The 16,788-nt window shown below is 47.7% G+C and overlaps 1 long non-coding RNA gene across 1 annotated transcript in view; it reads right to left on the bottom strand.

Annotated features, from left to right (window-relative positions):
• Positions 1–5,083, bottom strand: part of LOC119169428 (uncharacterized) — a 39,115-nt gene extending 34,032 nt beyond the window's left edge. Inside the window, exon 1 of the long non-coding RNA XR_012893762.1 lies at positions 4,739–5,083. This is a non-coding gene — a long non-coding RNA (uncharacterized LOC119169428). The remainder of the gene's footprint in view (positions 1–4,738) is intronic.
• Positions 5,084–16,788: the final 11,705 nt, after the last annotated feature.

A 16,788-nucleotide genomic window follows, 5' to 3' on the forward strand; every position in this document is an offset into this window, starting at 1 on the left:
TGAAACGTCTTTGAAAGGGCGGGATCTTGATACCTAAAACTCGGCCAAGCCACCCGATCGCCAGTGACTCAGGGGACGCCATCACCCATATCACCCGCACACGTAATTTACTCGCCTACCGACATGCATACCAAACGAAACGTCTTTGAGAGAGCGATAACGTGTTACCTATGACTCGGCCAACTGACTTGATCACTTGTGATTTAGGTGACGTCATCACGCCTATCACCCACGCACGCAATGTCTAACCTACCATCATGTATACCAAACGAAACGTCTTCGAGAGGCTAATAAATTGAACGCTGTCAATCGGCAGAGTGACGTGATCACTAGTGACTCGTGTGACGTCTTCGCGTTTGACACCCACGCACGCAGCGTCTAACCTGAGTTCATACATATCAAATGAAACGTGTTTCAGAGAGTAATAACTTGAACGCTGTCACAAGGCCCAGTGACGTCATCACTAGTGACTGGCGTGACGTCATCTAGCCTAAGACTCACGCAAGCACTCTATAATGTGCCTTCATGCATATCAAACAAAACGTCTTGGAAAGGGTAATAACTTGAATGCTGGCACTAGGCCGCGTGACGTCATCACTAGTGACTGGCGGGACGTCATCACGCCTATCACACGCGCACGCAGTGTCCAAACCTGTCTTCATGCATATCAAACGAAATGTCTTTGAGAGAGTAATAACTTGAACGCTGTCACAAGGCCCAGTGACGTCATCACTAGTGACTAGCGTGACGTCATCATGCCTATCACACACGCACGCAGTGTCCAAACCTGTCTTCCTGCATATTTTTATTTATTTATTTACAATACTGCCAGTCTCTTACGAGACCAAAGCAGGAGGGCATGAGTATCAAAATACAATGAATGCTAAGTACTTTCTTACAGGCGGCATACAGAACTGTAGTTATTTTAAAATTAGTAATAATAATCCTAGTTACATAGAAACATTAGACATAGGTATTTATGCACTCCAAATATTCACACTTCGGAAGCAGCAAACTAAATCTTTGCTGCATAAAAAAAAAATCAATACAGTTTTATACAGAGAAGGCATTGTGTAAACTTATACATCCAAATAAATACTACTGGAAAACATTATTGGAGGTCATGGTTGAAGAAAGCCGTTGTCTCAAAGTATACTCTCAATTTTTGAAGTGAATTCTGCCAGTGATGTTACGTTAGTAATGGAGGGATCTAACCTATTCCATTCGCTGATTGACAGGGGGAAAAAGGATTGCTTGAAACAGTCGTTGTTGGAAGAGTATTCTTTGATAGTGTATGCATGTTTATGTCGTAGTGTTCGTGATTCTGCCAAAGATATGTACCTGGATGCATCGATCCGGCTGTGGTTATGCAGAATGTGGTGTAAAAATTTGAGACGCGCGATTTTTGCTCTTGTTGCAAGAGTGGGTAGACCGGAGGTTTCTAAAAGGTGTGTGGGTGAGTCGGTGCGTTTGTACTTATTATGTATAAACCTAATGGCCTTCCTTTGAACCCGTTCAACTTTTGCTATATTAGTAACACCTTGCGGGAACCACACAGTGTTAGCGTACTCCAAGATTGGTCGCACGAATGTGGTGTAAGTTAGGAGCCTAGTATCTGTCGGCGCGAAGGGTAAACGCCTTCGTAGAAAAAACAGTTTACGCAAAGCCGATGCTGTAACATTGTTAATGTGCGCATCCCATCTCAATTCGGAAGTCAAGGTGACGCCAAGATACTTCTGCTGCGTAACTCTTTGTAAAGGTACGCCGTTAATTGTATAGGTAAAGTCGGAGGGTTCTTTTTTCCTAGTTACCGTCATGCAAACTGTTTTTGTTAGGTTAATTAACATTTGCCACTGCTCACACCAGTGAGCAATCTTACTCAATGAATTATTTAAAGATAAATGATCATCCGAACTGTTAATTGCTCTATAAATAATGCAGTCGTCTGCGAAAAGTTTAATTTTGCAGTCTATGTTATCAGTGATGTCATTTATGTAAATTAGAAATAATAATGGCCCTAGGACGGAGCCTTGGGGAACACCTGACTTAACTGGGGCTGTCCACGACGATACTCCTTCGAAAACCACGAACTGTGACCGGTTTATAAGAAAGTCTCTTACCCAGTTCGTAATTTCCCCATCCCCAATAATGTTCTGCAATTTCGAAATCAGTTTAGTATGACACACTCGATCGAACGCTTTTGCTAAATCAAGTAGAATTACGTCAGTTTGGCCACGGTTGTTTATACTGAGTGCAAGGTCGTGGACAACCTCGGTAAGCTGCGTGATTGTTGATAAACCTTTCCGGAAGCCATGTTGATGGGGGGACAGGAGATTGTTGTTTTCTAGAAAAATAGTTAAATGCTTAGCGATTATATGCTCTAGTATCTTACATGACGTACTGGTGAGGGATATAGGTCTAAAATTGGAAGGAACAGCAGTATCTCCGGTTTTGTGTATGGGTATCACCTTTGCTACTTTCCATTCTGATGGCAGTTTTGCTGTTTCTATTGATTTGCGATAAATTATGCCGAGGTATTTACTACACGGTTCTGCGTATCGAAAAAGAAATTCATTTGCAATATCATCGGGGCCACTGGCTTTCTTCGTGTCTAGATTCAAAAGTAGGTTAAGAATCCCGGGGTCGCTTATAACTAATGGTTCAATGGGAATTCGAGCTGTGGGCAAGGCCGCAGGAGTGGTGCCATTGTCATCAGTAAAGACAGATTGAAAATAATCGTTGAAAATATTGGCCTGGTTTGTTTTATCGCTATCGCTTAAACACGTCTTTGTTTCAGCGGCAGAGCGAAAATGTTTCCAGAATCGTTGAGGGTTGTTTTTTATGTAACACGGAAGCGTTGTAGTAAAATATTGCCTTTTGGCGAAGCTAGCTTTTTGTTTGAAGTCTGTAATAGCACGTGCTAGGTTAGATACGGTTACTGGATTCTTGCCTTTCTTTTTGATTGCTTGGCGTAGCCTCTTAACTTTTCGCTTTGCGTGTAAAACTTCGCGGGTTATCCAAGGATTATGTTTTTTTTGCCTTTTTGTTTTCAGTGGGACAAAGTGGGTAACGCAGAACACAACGATAGTCTTGAAACACGACCATAGATGATTTACATCAGTCGTTGGATGTATAGCAAGGTTTGAAAAGTTTTCAAATTCGTGAGCTAAGTAAGTTACAATGCTGGCATCATCACCTTTAGGAAAATTTCGTACAGTAGTTACTGATGAACGTGGTGTTATGTCATATCCAAGTTGGAGCTGACAGATTGGTATGCGGTGATCTGATATCCCCGGAATCACATTGACGACTGATTTATTTAACGGGAACTGGCCACTAATCAATATAAGGTCGAGTACGCTTTTTGCTTGATCTTTTATACGCGTTGGCGCAAGCACGACTTGTTGTAGATTGAAATTTAAAATTAAATCCATAAGTGTCTCCGATGACTGTGACGTGTACTGCATGTTGTTCCAATTTATGTCGGGAAGGTTAAAATCACCCATGATGATTAGTCGAGAGTTATGGGCATGAGTTTGAAGATAATCTTGGATCGCTATAATACATTTGTTGTCTGATGAGGGGCTTCTGTAAACGCACCCGGTTACTATGCTAATTCCATCACAATGAATTTTACAGAATACCGCCTCTGCTCCTATAACTTCGGGAAGCACGGCAAAAGGAATCGATTTGCTTATCAACAGGGCCACACCCCCACCACGTGTGGGACGATCTTTCCGGATTACAGCGTACTCTGGGGGAGTGAATTCGTCGTTTAAGATATCAGGCGTCAACCATGTTTCCGTGATGGCGACTATGTGTGGCTCTTGATCAAGCAGTAGTTGTTCAAGGCTTGCCGATTTATTTAGTATACTGCGGGCGTTTACGGTTAGTAACATTATTTCTTTGATTGGGCGTGTTGTCGGGTCTTCGGGCGGTTTACTATGTCGTTTTTTTCTACTGGAACCCTTTCACCCTTTTCGTCGTCCCAGACAAAAGCGACATCGTTAATATAAAGCTTGGTGTATGCTAGTGCGACTTTGTCTTTTTTTTCCCGATTAGTTTTGGCGCTGTCCCAAAGCTTTTTCCTTGTCTCACGGGTTTTGCGAGCGAAATCCTCCCCTATAGAGAGGCCAGTATTTTTGAGCTTGAAGCAATTCTTCAAAACACTCCCTTTCTGTCTCGAGTCAAGAAGCTTCAGAATCACTGGTCGTGTCTTGTTTAGCGCATATCTGCCTAATCTATGAATTCTTTCAATTTGAACCGGCTCCAGCCCAAGAACACTTTCTATTATACCTTTGTTAACTGCTTGCTCCAGTTTATCGCTTGTTTCGTCTTTCATTTCTTCTAGGCCATAAATAATTAAGTTTGACCGACGGCTGCGGTTCTCAAGCTCCTCAACTCTTTGCTCAAGCGTTTTAATTGTGCTATTCATGGCAAAAATCTGGTCGTTGCAGGCTTTAAGTTTTTCTTCTAGTGCGCCTAGAGCGTCCAGTTTATTTTCAATACCCGCTAGTCTCTGTTCCTTAATTTCCTTAATATCTGCGGAAATTACATTCAGTTGCTTCATGATTTGAGAGAGCTCAGGTCCGGGATTGGTCTCTACATCACCGCCGAGCAACAACAGTTTTCTCACGAACAATGAGCATTCAAACAACAGATCACACAGCCGGGGGCACGGCAGCACCAACAGGCATCGGTCACTAGAGCGGATACATTTACCGAAACGTTTCCTTACCTGCACAAGGAATACGAAGTGGTTAGGGATCCGCATGGCCAAGGTGCCGCCGTGCCCTATGGCCGCCGCGCTCCTGGGTGACGAACTTATAGGCTGATCCGCGAGGGGCGACCACGGGTGAGCGCATGCGCCGGAATCCGTGAGTGTTGACGAGTACTGATGGCGTTGATAATCCAGGGCGATCCTTGCAACTGTCTCTGGCACGTGGCTGTTCGTCGCTTTCCGAGTGGCGCTAACCAAAAATGGCTTTCCGGTAGCGCTGGTGCAAGGTGGGAACAGCAGGCCGAGTAGAAACTGCACAAGGAATACGAAGTGGTTAGGGATCCGCATGGCCAAGGTGCCGCCGTGCCCTATCAAACGAAACGTCTTAAAGAGAGTGATAACTTGAACGCTGTCACAAGGCCCTCTGACGTCATCACTAGTGACTGGCGTGACGTCATCACGCCTGTCACCCACGCAAGCACTCTGTAGCCTGCCTTCATGTATATCAAACGAAACGTCTTAGAGAGAGTAATAACTTGAACGCTCTCACTAGGCCCAGTGACGTCATCACTAGTGACTGGCGTGACGTCATCACGCCTGACACCCACGCACACGGTGTCCTAACCTGTCTTCATGCATATCAAACGAAATGTCTTTGAGAGAGCAATAACTTGAACGCTGTCACTAGGCCCAGTGACGTCATCACTAGTGACTGGCGTGACGTCATCATGTCTGACACCCACGCAAGCACTCTGTAACCTGCCTTCATGTATATCAAGCGAAACGTCTTAGAGAGAGTAATAACTTGAACGCTCTCACTTGTCCTTGCGACGTGAATACTAGTGACTCATGTGACGTCATCACGTCTATCACACACGCACGCGCTGTCCTAACCTGTTTTCATGCATATCGAACGAAACGTCTGTGAGAGAACAATAATGTTATACTTATGACTCGGTCAACCGACTTGATCACTATTGATTCACGTGACGTCATCACGACTAACAGTCATGCAAGCACTCTCTAACGTGCTTTCATGAATATCAAACGAACGTCATTGAGAGAACATTAACTTGAAGGCCGTTGCAGGCAGCGTCTGCTAGTAAAAAACTAACTTCTCGCGCTGCACAGCCGTTCACCAGCTAACCGGTATACGTAGGCACCAGATCGCGCGTTTCGAATTCAGTCAAAGGCGTCTTTACATGGCTTTTGTTTGACGTGACGCTTTTCTTGACTCGTGTAGATGCGATGGAAGCAACAGTACCTTCAAGCAGCAGTGTGGTACAACCCAACAACAGTGTCACATCGCTCGTTGAGGGCAGCGCTTCTCCTTCATTCAATAAATAGAAATAATGAAGTCGAAATGACAATTAAGCATTTTACAAACCATACTCAATTACGCAACATTCAACCGATACCCTCACCTCCCTGCGACACGTTTACTCCAGCTCGTCGTGTGGGTACATGTACGCGTCTTTTTTGTTGCTTCTCGTGTTTCGTAGAATGCCTTGAAAATGCGGGCAGCCAGGCCGCAATACTGTGAACGGACAGGCGTTCTACACTAAACAGGCACGCTTATTCCAAGCACACTAACCTAAAAGAAACGGCGTGGCGTAGAATGTAGAAAGGAAGGCACGAGTCAGCCACAGCATTGAATGGCGCATCAGCAAATGGCCAGTTGCAAATAGCAATAATATGTATCTCAAGTATGGGGACTGCCCTCTATTACAACGGATTTGTTTCACAGGATAACCAGATGAAATAATTGTTGAGCCGAAGGAGTGGTAGACAAATCTTTTTGTAGCAAGCTTTGGAGCAGACACACCGTGCGTCTTATGCTTGATTAAGGATTTACAGTGTTATGATTATAGCCGAAATATATGCAAACGCCTGTTTCGTTTCTTGTGCTCATATCGTGTCATTTTGACACGTGAGCACAAATTAGAGGGAGAGGAGAGCTTTTATAGTGCTTTTATAGTGCCTATATATACCTATTTCGTGCGTTGTAGCCTCAATTCGTATAGGTGCCTGTAAATGTCTGTTTTCAAAATCGATGCCTATATAAACGGTATTTAACCTGAAATTTTGCTTTCAAGTACCACTGAGCCCGGTATTCATGTTACCGGGCAAAATATAGGTTTCGGGACACTGTGTGGTGCAAACTACTCTTTATTTCACGAGTTACGTTTAGAACTGTCAAATTCAGAAGGCATTTTAGCCAAGAGGGAGGTAGACTAGCCTCTACACATGTATACCATCCATGTCACGTCGTCTGCTCAGCCTCTTTCCAGTGTGCGCTCAGATGCGTAGGGAGCAGGAGGTGCCTCTGTGCAGCGGCAGGAAGATGAAGAATGAATGCGAAACTGTGGAGAGTCATCAGGGGAAGTAAGGAAGTAGAGTGATGATAAAAAAAGCAATATGTAGTTTTTGTTTTTTGTTTGTCATTTACATGTGGTGCTTCACTGGGTCACCTGAAAATATTTATTTAGGCAGTGGAAAATGTTGCCTGCCCAATGAAAAGGTTTGTGTCACTAGAAATTTTAATTTGATCATTAGAAGCGGCAAAAAAAAAAATAAAAAAAAAAAAAAACGCCAGGTGGCGCAGAACAGAGCAGTCCGGGGTCTTTGGGCTCCCGCTTCAGCAAATGATTTTTGTGGTTTTTCGTGTGCTGTGCCTCAAGATCTTGCTACGAGTCGACTCATAAGCTGCCAAGGTTCACGTCGGTAGCGGACTTTCACCGGTAGGTTCATTTTTGAGCATTTTTCGGACTTTTACGCCACCGACCACGCCTCGCGTGCTTACCAAACGCCGAGTTGGCGTCTGCCGGGCAGGACGCGCCCTTCCTTGGACGCGCCCTTCGTTCCACCTGCTGAGCCAATATGCTGGACGGTGCTGCTGTTATTATGGACGGTGATGAACTCCCTCCGGAAGAGTTTGGAGAGGAACACGGCTGGCGTTCCGCCGCGGTGAAGAAAAGCTCGAGGCGCACGAACGCCAGTGCTACAGAGCGTGCCACGGCATGCGGCGAGAATGCCAGGGGCAATTTCAGTGCTACAAGAAAAGCTCTACACTTGAAGAATCAAGTTATCAAATCATCGAGAATGCCTCGACTGCCTAGCGAGCACTGGAAGATTATCGTCCGTCCAAGGGGTGGCTTGGATGTTGAGAAGGCGGGCTCAGCTAGACTTGGCCGGGCAATCGCAGAGGCGGCTGGAATTGTACCCACGCTCATCAGTCAGGACATTGTCTGCCCGAATGCAACGCAAAATATCATAGTTATTAGCACGGCGTCCCGTGCGAACGCTGACTCTTACCTCAGGATGAGCTGCCTTACATTGGGAATGAAGAAGTATGACATCAACACTTACGAGGCTGCCCCGCATGAGACCTGCAAGGGGGTCATCCGTAAGATTGACGCATCGGAGAGCCAGACGGAGCTGGAGAGGAGCATCCTTACTGAAAGAAACCCCACGGCTCTGGGAGTCAGACGTATTAAGAACACTGAGACGGTGGTTATTGTCTTCGATGGCTACAAAGTTCCCAACTTCATTTATTTCGGCACAGCGCTGGTCAGATGCTCGCTTTACCATCGGCAGCATGACTGCTGCTATGCCTGTGGCAGACTCGGGCACAGGGCGGACGTCTGTCCGACACCGGACGAAGCTGTGTGCAAGAGGTGCGGAATCAACAACCCTGATGAGAACCATCAATGTTCCCCGACCTGTGGATTCTGTGGCGGCCCACACGCCACGACGGATAAAAGTTGCCAGCAAAGGTTTCAGCTTCCATTTATTGTGCGAAGGCGGCGAAGAGAGCGCCGTGCGGAATCAGAGCGTCGTAGTCAGCAAACGGTACCTGCTAACGCCGACGAGGGTGTGAGCCAGCCTGCACACCGCAACTCCAGTTCAAACAGTCGTTCTGCTGCAACTGGGGTGGACAGCCGTGACTCATCGCAACAGGCAAGCAGTCGGTCCAGATCCAGATCTCGGTCCAGAAGTCGCTCCCAAGGTCAGCGAAAGGGAACTTCGTCTAAAGGCCGAGCCAAGTCCCGGTCCAGAGATCGTCGTCGGTCCCAATCCAGAGGCCCATCGCACTCGAGGAGCCAGTCCAGGGACCCGCATGGCACAGTCCGTTTCCAAAGCCCACCCCAACCGGAGATGCAGGGTGGCTCCTGGGCTGACCGGGTGCGCAGCGGAGGAGGTGAAAAGGTAACGGGAGGCACTGCGCCAGAGCATGGTCTAGCGGAGCTAAATCAGCTTAGGAAGGAGAATGCCGAAATGCGCAGCATTATTGAGTCGCTGAGAGCCGAAATGGCTGAGCTTAGACGTGTCAGTACATCTCAAGCTACTCTGGCATCTGCTTCTCCGTGTGTAGGTTCTCCCTCTCCTCAACCCATGGAGGTTCCCATGGTCGTGGAAGCGGGCCCCTCGGGTAACCCAGCCAAGCGTAAGGCTGCGACTTCAGCCGAGAATGTGCAGGCTAGAGCTAAATCTGAAATTAAGGAGACTCTAAATTCAATTTGCCTTGAGATTCACAAACTTAATGAGCGTTTCTCGGCGGTCGATCAACGTCTCACAGTTATGGATCAGAAAATAGATATTCAACATGCCAGAATTCAATGTGTGGAGAATCAATTACAGAACGCCGGCCTTATGGTGCAGAGCCCCAATATCAGGGGAGCAGCTCGGATTCACCCGGATTTCTTTCCAGAGGGAACGCCTTTATCGGCGCCCATTCCCATGAGTATCCCCAGTTCGAATAGTACAGTTGCTTCTGTACAGAACCTGACGGCAGGGTCAGGGAGCACCTCCAATGATCAAGATGGCCTCGCACGCTGAATTTCGTATATGGCAATGGAACTGCAGGGGGATCCTTAGCAAAAGGGGCACCCTGCAGCAATTTGTCCGCTCTCACAGCGAGAAGCCGCAAGTGATCCTACTGCAGGAGACGCTGTCTGATAGTGTAACCCTCCCGGGGTACAAGGCACATGCAGTTAAAGGGGAAGGCAGAGGGATTGCCACGTTAGTCAGCAACAAGTTCACCTTTGTGACACATGATCTAGGGGTAAGACCTAATAAAACGGAGCTCTCCTTAGTTGAGGTCATTCCGAGTTCTTCCAACCTTTCCAGCATTTTTATACTGAACATATATAGTAGCCCTAGTGATCATAGGCAGCGTTTTAGGACGATCATAGCTAAGGCAACCAGATTGGCTGGGCTCTCTCCTCTGGTTGTGGCGGGGGATTTTAACTCGCCTTTCCGGGCGTGGAACTACCCGTATGATTCAGCTAAAGGCAGGAGCTTGTGGCAGGAGACGGGAGATGCGGATCTCTCGTTAATTACGGACCCGATGTTTCCTACTAGGCGCGGCACATCCACCACCAGGGACTCCACCCCGGACCTAGCTTTCGTGAAAAATGCTGGCTCGGTAGGTTGGGAAAATCTTCTGACGGATTTAGGAAGTGATCATTATATTACAGTTACTAAATTACAGATGGAGGCAAAATCTAAAAGAAAGTTTACTTACGTGGATTGGGATAAATTTCGGGAGTCACGCAGCGCTCGAGCGGAACAGGGGGAAATCCCGGACTCTCTGGGGCAATGGACAGAGATGCTGCTGCAGGACGTTAGAGCGGTTACCAGAACCATTGAGACAGAGGTACAGACAAACAAAATGGACAGTCGGCTTGCGCATTTACTGGAGGCAAAGCAGTCGCTATTGGCCAGATGGAAGGGTCAGAGACTTAATCGTAGGCTTCGGAAAAAGATAGCAGAGTTAAATACACAAATTGAAGAACATTGCAAAAACTTGTCGAGGCAGCAGTGGGATGAAATTTGTAATTCAGTCGATGGACAAATGCGAACCAGAGGTAAATGGAATCTTTTAAAACACTTGCTTGACGAGTCGGGCACTAAATCTAATCAGAGGGGGGTCCTTGCTAGAATACTTCATCTTGCTCAAAAATCCTCCTCGGGCGCGGAGCTATTGGGGCAGCTTGCTGAGAAGTATCTACCGCTAGCAGTTGATTCCATGCAAGCCTATCCGGGGTATATGGGAACACCTTGTGCCCATTTGGATGAACCCTTCACCATCAGCGATGTGCGACGTGCCCTGCACGAACTTAATGGCCGATCGGCACCGGGTCCAGATAGGGTCACCAACAAAGCGCTTCGGAATTTGGAAGATGACTCTGTTGAATTTCTTACTGATGAGATTAATAGGATTTGGAAGGGAGGTGACATCCCGGAACAATGGAAGTTGGCCAAGGTGATCCTCATTCCCAAGCCCGGTAAAGCACCAAGTTTGGACAATCTGCGCCCCATCTCTCTCACGTCATGCGTGGGAAAGGTGGTGGAACACGTTGTCCAGAACCGAATCGCGGACTACATAGAGCACAATGATCTCTTCCCTCACTACCTTATTGGCTTTAGGCCAGGCCTCTGTACGCAGGATGCTATGAAAATCATTAAGTGTCAAATTTTAGATAATCATACCAGAGACACCAGGGCGATCCTAGGCTTGGATATAAAAAAAGCGTTTGATAATGTCCGCCATGATTCTATTTTAGATGCGATCTCAAGTCTCAACCTAGGTTCCTCATTTCATGCGTTTGTCAGATCCTTCCTGTGTGGTCGAAAAGCCATACTTAAAGTTGGAGATCTAGAATCGGATGTGCAAGCGCTGGGAAATAGGGGCACCCCGCAGGGATCTGTTCTATCACCCTTACTTTTTAACATCGTCATGGCTGGTCTCTCGAGGCAGCTTTCTGGAATTTCAGATGTTGGTCATACAATTTATGCCGATGATATTACCATTTGGTGTAGAGGAGGAAGTGATGGCACTGTAGAGGCGGCCCTGCAAGAGGCCATCGACACTACCGAGAGTTTTCTGGAAGACACAGGCCTTTCTTGCTCTCCGGAAAAGTCTGAGCTTCTCCTCTATAAACCGGTCAGGAGGGGCCGTCGACCGCGAGGCTGGGTGCCGCCCCTAGAAAATGACATCCACTTACGTACCAAAAGTGGACGATCAATCCCCAAAGTCGCTTCCATTCGGATCTTAGGTATGACGCTAGAAGCAACGGGCACCAACACCATCACGATTAAAAGGTTGGAAAAAAAGACAGACAGTGTTATTAGGCTCATAAGACGGGTGGCTAACCGAAGGACAGGACTATCAGAGGACAACTTGGTCAGGCTTATACATGCTTTTCTGCTGTGTCATTTTGCATATGTGGCGGCAATGCATGTCTGGAAGAGAATGGAAAGGGACAAGCTTAATGCAATGATCAGGAGAGCTGTAAAGAATGCCCTTGGGCTCCCCAACTACACCCACACCAATCGTCTCCTGCAGTTGGGAATTCATAATACATTGGAGGAAATTGCGGAAGCACAAGAAAGAACACAGGTAATTAGGCTGTCTGGCTCAAAAGCGGGGAGGATGATTCTCGCAGAAATGGGTATTCCACCAGCTCAGATTGAGGCTCTGTACCAAGGGTTGACGAGGGATCAGAAGGAAAACATCATTGTCTCGCCTGCCCCGCGGAACATGCATCCCCAACGTAATGTTGGAAGGAGGAGAGCGCGCGCTCGGGCCCTTCTTCGCCAAGTTGCGGATCTTGACGGGGGGGCCTGTTTCGTAGACGCGGCGCAATATGATGGCCAGAGAGACCGATTCACGGTAGTGGCAATCAACCACAAAGGCATTACAATTAATGCGGCGTCGGTATGCGCCAGAACTGCCAATGCAGCTGAGCAGGTTGCCATCGCCTTGGCTCTTTTAGATCAGCGTAATGAACACATATTTAGCGATTCTAGAGCTGCCATTCGTGCCTTCAGTGTTGGAGCTGTGTGCAAAGAGGCCAAAAATATACTCGGTGATAAGTTGCTTACAACCCATACCATTACATGGTTCCCAGCTCATATGGGAAACATGGACGGAGGGATCATAAATCTCAATGAGTTGGCCCACTCCAGGGCGCGAGGGTTAGCTGTCCGCGGCCATGGAGGACCTTTGGGTCGAACTGGAGATTTCGTAAACAGGGATCCGCCAACTACATATAATGAAATAACCCAACATTTCGCTATGGATAGGAGAATCTTTCCACCTCCACATGCGAAGCTAAATAGAGCGCAGGCGCTTACATTGCGATTACTTCAAACAGAAACGTACCCTAACCCTGCCTTTCTTCACAAGCTTTATCCTGATGTTTATTTAACCAACTCGTGTACAAAATGTGGCGGTTTAGCCACCTTACACCACATGCTCTGGGAGTGCCCTTCGGTACGTGGCACCGATACAGCATCGTCCAGAAAGTGGGACTCCGCTCTCCGGAGTCCAGACATAACATCGCAACTTTGGGCTGTCCAGAGGGCCCACGATGCGGCGCTAGGGCTCGGCCTTACTGTCCCATCGTGGGAGCGGCCCGCCGTGTGCTAGGGCGCACGCCTTCGGACTTGTCAATAAAGTTTTTCCAAACCAAACCAATTAGAAGCGGCGAAAGCATAATCTCAGGAGGTGAGCTTGAAACCTTCGCCACTAACTCTAAGAAGACTTCGTAAGTCCAATTCCTTCCCCGCTATTGGTATGAAATTCACTCGGAGCTGGAGCATCACACGACGTGCATGAGCACGTCATGCGCGCGTAACCTACACTCGCATGAGATGCCCATGTCAGCCCATGCGTGCAAGCGGTGTTCTGCCGTCTCGATGTTCTTTTGTATTGTACTGCGAGTTTTTGTGGGATGGATCCCTATCTGCGCGCACGTTTGGAGAGGCTGGCTTGGATAACGTATCGTTACCCCGATACACAGCGTCACACCGCTGCATCTTCTGCTAGGGACGATACACCAAAACCACGCCCAGCGTTGTGAATGCTGTCCCGGCACAATGCGCAAACTGCGAGGACACCAACGCAAACAAAATGGAGGCACCTTAGTCTCGCGTCTCTCTCGATATGAAATTAAATAACTAAGGCGAATAGATTTCGCCTGTGTGTTCTAACATTTTTGTAAACTTTCATGCTTCTATTTAGGCAACAGTTTGTACAATTTACACACGTTGTCTCAAATAGTTCTCGCAGTGTCACGTACTACTTTGACATAGGCAGGACCATTCTATCACCCTCACCATGTTGGGGCGCACGCCCATGAGATGAAGGTGAAGCCGTGTTCAGTTTGGCCTATCACCTCTTTATGCCACGCGTAGTACTGGAAATCTTGGTAAATGAGATCTTGAGCGCTCAGTGCATTCATTCCTTTACGCTTCTCAAAACTCTTAAGTTTGTGTAACGACCCTTAAAGTGTTCACAGACAGAAGAAAAATTGAGCCTGTGTGGTTAGGCCAAGTTAATACGCCGCAAAAAAAAATCCTTCTGGCGCCTGGCACTCTGACTATTTGCGCATGTATAGCCCTTTTTAGCTATGGCACACAGAAAGAGACCCAGAAGCATATTTCTACGATGGTGCACACTTAACTGACCATGCTGAACTAGAAATGGAGAGACCGTATTCTGCGAACCCCGCGGAAAAACGCATGTTTATGCTAAATCATTACCCGTTTGTACAATTATAAACTAGAGCATTTGTGCTTGCTTTCATGTCATAGAGACAGGTACCACACCTGTTTATTGGAAAATTTGAGTTTTGTCAAAGATTATTCTGCCTATATTCACAATTTTGGAAGCCTGAAAGAGTGTTTCGGCCACCTATTATTGGTGACTAAATCCCGGTTTTTCGGTGCCTATAGAGCTGGCCTCTATAGTTACGACCTACCTGACATGTTTTCGCAACGCCGAAGCAAAGATGATGCCCGTTTAAAACATCTACCGTACCTCAAGAAAAAAATTTTTGTTCTGATAACGTCGAGCTCGTCAAATTGGTTATGAAATGGGTGATGAAAGAGAACTGGGGCAAGTCTGTGAGAAACAAAATTTATTATTATACAGGCAAAGCAATTTTCATAAACACGCACCCATAGATGTGCTGCTGAGCAGTGTTCTACATATCAAGGCAGTCGAGGGCAGCTTGTACAAAAGTGTAATTGTGCCTATCATAAGCGGCACAGTCCACACGCTGGATGTGCTGCATGGAGCGCCCCGCGGCCTCAACCAGCAGATTTTGGTGTCACAGAACGAGCGCTAAAAAAGGGCGCGCCGCCAAATTCTTGCGATAACGGGCGGGAGAAACGCCGCGAGGTCAAAAGAAAAAAAAAAGAAAACAAACATCCAAGGCTCCCCGAGCGCGCGCTCTCCCCTCGGAAGCGTGGATTCGCCGATGAACCTCCTCACCCCACAGCGGCGGCCGGGCAAGCACTGGAACGTTCCAAAAGGAAATGGGCGTGTATGCCGGGTTGACTCATCTGTCGGGGACGGCCCCCGTACAGTCTCGCGCCTCTCCCCAGCCTTCGCTGCGTATCGCGCCGATGAAATGACAAGAACTTTCTAGAATGTGGCGCGGAAGGTATTTAATCGAGCGGCCGAGACGAGAGAGGAGGAGGAGACGGAAGTAAGCGCAAGAGCGCGTAGGGTATACCGCCGTGTAGTCGGCGAAGGTTGTCCGTAGGGACGAAGCAGGAGATGAAGAGGATTTCCACCTGAGGGGTGAAGGCTCGAGCTACAGGCAAGAGCGTGTGTTTACCGCTATCGAGCGAGGACGCGTGGCAACAGCTGCGTGTGTGAAGCCGACGTGTTCGGGCGAAGAAGTTTGAAGCTTGGAGAGTGGCCTATTGAAGACGGGAGGTTTCCTAGAAGAGAAACTTCGGCGAGGTTTCCTGGAAGAGAAACTTCGAGGGCTGCGGACCGACAACAACGCTGGACTTTGAGTGAGTGATCCTCGGTAGAGTATCATCCAGACTTTGGTTCCAAGAACTTTGGACTGAATAGGTTTGCTATCTCTTTAGTCTTTAAGTGTCTTGGTTGTTCAATGCATGCGACTGCATTGTAGTGCGTATTGTTGTCTGTGTCCGTTGTTTCAAGTGTGGTTGATTGTACTGTGTAGTACGTTGTTTGTTTGGTGACGTATTGTATGTAACTATTGTGGAGTGTGCATTCTTGTGTATTGTTTTCGATCTGCCATTTTCGAGAATATAGTATTTGTTTTGTTTATCAACTCTCGGCTCTGACTTGTTCTTTGGGCCACAGCCGGCGTCCGCTAGCGCGCCAAAAAGGACCACTTCTAAATTGTCCACGCTTTCGTGGTGCGGTTCGGAGGGCCAATACTTCGGCCCTTGGAGTTAGCCCGGCGATCGCCTCCCTAATTAACGGGACCTGTGTGTGACACACGGCGATGTTCTTTCTTGGAGATCCCTTCCGGTGTCGTGAGGAGATCATCCCTCCGCTCGCTTAGGAATCCCTTTACACCTGCCTTGAACTTTGAGAAGAGCTCCTCAATCGGATTGAAGAAAGGGCTGTATGGCGGTAGCCACTTGACTGTGTGGTCGCTTGCCGCGAGGACAGCCTGTTCGGCGCGGCGGTGCGCTGGTGCGTTGTCAAACAGGAACACTGCCTGTATTCCTGGTTCCTGCTGTGAAACTTTACTCGACACTTCTGCAAGAAAGTCGTTGAAGACAGCCCAGTGGACCTTGTCGGCAATTGTCCAGTGGAGAAGGCCATTTGCTGACATGCAGGCTATAACATTTACATTCGCCCCTTTCGCACTAGTTGACAAACGGCATGCTGAAGCACCTCGTTTCGCCCTACCGAAACTGCGCGAGCACCATACGTTGAAGTTGGTCTCGTCGATGTAGTATCGTGTTAGCGTAGTTCCCTCGCTCTGAAGCCACTGGGCATATCGGCACCGCAGCTGTTTCACGTCGGCGCGATTTCTATCTACTGGGCTCGGGGTCAGCAGCTTCACTGAATAACCATGGCCATCGAGAAGCCGATCAATCGTCGACGTGCTCACTCCAATGTTAGACATCTCATCTTTGAGAGCTCTCTTTATTTGTTTCAGTGTGAAGGATGGGTTTCCCTGTACGATTCGTTCCAGGGCGTCCACCACGTCCGGTCCAAATTTCCTCGACGAACCACCACGTGTTTTAGTTGTGTCACGATCACTAGCGGCAATAGAACG

The sequence above is a fragment of the Rhipicephalus microplus genome, chromosome 2 (genome assembly GCF_043290135.1).
Source record: "Rhipicephalus microplus isolate Deutch F79 chromosome 2, USDA_Rmic, whole genome shotgun sequence".
Classification (NCBI taxonomy): Eukaryota; Metazoa; Arthropoda; class Arachnida; order Ixodida; family Ixodidae; genus Rhipicephalus; species Rhipicephalus microplus.